General features: G+C 49.6%; 1 pseudogene; it reads left to right on the forward strand.

Moving 5' to 3' along the window:
* Positions 1 to 344: 344 nt before the first annotated feature.
* Positions 345 to 551, forward strand: LOC142261071 (U2 spliceosomal RNA; annotated as a pseudogene).
* Positions 552 to 2,299: the final 1,748 nt, after the last annotated feature.

Consider the following 2,299-nt stretch of genomic DNA (forward strand, 5'->3'; position numbering starts at 1 on the left):
GGGCGGCGGCTGCAAAAAGCACCATTCTTCTTGTTTTTGCTCTGCAAAACAGCCTTTTCAAGGGTTGGCTTGGGTGACAAAATGTCTTCTGTAGGTGTGGGTTTGTCTCCCTCTCCCTAAGATGTGTCCGGTATAGGCCAGGGTGCCACTCAAGGCCGTAACCAATTCGGGTTATAGCTTCTCGGCCTTTTGGCTAAGATCAAGTGTAGTTTTGGAGGACGCTACCTTGGTCGGTACTGGAAGGTGCCTGGGATTGCACGTCTGCCGGCCTTGAGGAAGTGTGTGCGCCTTCTGGTGACACATAGCCCTCTTGTGCCTGGACGGTTCCCAGGCAACGGGAGGCGATCACCTTTGTTATTTTGAAGTCCTACTGATAAACAGAAAAAAAAAAAAATTAAATCTGTTCTTATCAGTTTAATATCTGATACGTCCCCTCTCTGGGGACCATATATTAAATGGATTTTTAGAACAAGGAGATGGAAAAAATCTTGCTCTGTCCACTGCACGCATTGACCTGGTATTGCAGTACCTCCAGGACCGGTGCACCCCTTCTTAACCCAGTTTCCAAAAGCAGAACTCAATTCACCTGATTCAAATGAGCCCCATTAGTGAATTGAAAGAAAGCAAAAACTTTATATGCACCTCAATTTGGCCAATTCACTTTTCACACTTTCACCCTTTTTTTTATCTTTCACACCTTTTACTTGCTTTATTGATGCAAAAAGCTGTGCCAAATAGCAAACTCATCTCCACTCAACTTGACCAACTCTGCTATGTCCCGTGCAGTATCTTATTCTCAGTCTTATCTAGATCATTTGCAATTGAATAGAATAGATCCCTTTTGGCTGCTTATGACTGTGTAAAATATGTAGTTTTACTGGGCTGGGATGAGAGAATCCATTGAAGCATGGTGTAGGGATTGTGGTTCCTGTGTGCTAAGAAGAGAGGCTGGCACCAGCCAGAAAGCCCCATTGCAGCCAATAATCACTTAATAACTTTTTCAACTTGTCATCATATGGGAGGCCTTCCATTCCTTGTAGTAGTCTAGTTGCCCACCTTTGAACTGACTCTAACTTCTGAATGTCCTTATTAAAATGTGGAGCCCAAAACTGGTTCCCATATTCCAGATGTAGCCTTACAAGTGATTTATAGAGGTGTAACAATACGTTGGGATCACGGGATCTAATCTCCCTTTTTATACACCCTAAAATCTTGTCCCAAGCAGCATTCCATCAGCCTCTGGAAGGTTCCTGGCGCATTGCACAGCTCGAAGGGCATGCTTTTGAACTCGCAGAGACCCATAGGGGTGGCGAAGGCGGTCTTCTCCCGGTCTGCCTCAGCAACGGACACTTGCCAATAGTGACTAGTGAGATCAAGGGTAGAAAAATAATTTGCAGTTCTCAATGCAGCTAGCGATTCCTCAATACGGGGAGTGGTGCCGTCCTTCTTTTTTAACAGGATCAACAGAGCTGCCCAAAGGCTACAACTGTCACGGATAACCCCAGCCGCCTTCATGTTGCTCAACATGTCCTTGGTACACTGGCAATGTGAAGGTGGTATTGGCTTATAGCTCTCTTTGATGGGTGGGTGTGCACCTGTGGGGATGTGGTGTTGAACCCCTTTTATTCCCCCAAAATCTAGCGGGCTTCCCACCGGTAACCCGCTCCCCAGCTTGGATGGATGCTGAGGGAGCCCCTTTTGCCCGCAGGCTCTGGCCCTGGGAACTGTAGCCTTGGCGGTGACTGTGCTTCCCTCTACGGTGTGAGCTGTTGCCTTCAATCGGGTCTTGACTGCTGGGAAACACTGGAGGTTCCTGTCGCTAACGGATTTGACCGGTTTTACGGCGACTCCTAGCCTGGTCGGGGTCCGTAGGCCCTGCCGGATGGTGCTGGCTTCTCTTCACTCCCCGATCTGGTACCGGCGGGCCACCGCCCATCCCCGGTCCGTACGGTTCACTCCAATCAGCCTCTCCTGCAGAAGGTCACCACCGTCTGCCAACCTTGCTGAGTGCCCGGGCCACACACCCGGACACGGTCAGTCTCCTCTCCTCTTCACTTCTCTAACTCCAAAACTGATCTCTAATCTGACTCCTTTTCCCGCCTCCAGGACTGTGAACTCCTCGGTGGGTGGGATCAACCGCCTGGCCCACCCCCTGGTGTGGACATCAGCCCCTGGAGGAAGGCAACTAGGATTTGTGTTTAGCTTCGGTGTGCCTAGCCGGAGTGTAGAGTGTGTTGGTGTAGTACCTGTGACGACCTGGCTTGTCCAGGGCGCCACATTCCCCTATAGTAAAATGCAG

This window comes from Anomaloglossus baeobatrachus, unplaced genomic scaffold (assembly GCF_048569485.1).
Source record: "Anomaloglossus baeobatrachus isolate aAnoBae1 unplaced genomic scaffold, aAnoBae1.hap1 Scaffold_208, whole genome shotgun sequence".
Lineage (NCBI taxonomy): Eukaryota > Metazoa > Chordata > Amphibia > Anura > Aromobatidae > Anomaloglossus > Anomaloglossus baeobatrachus.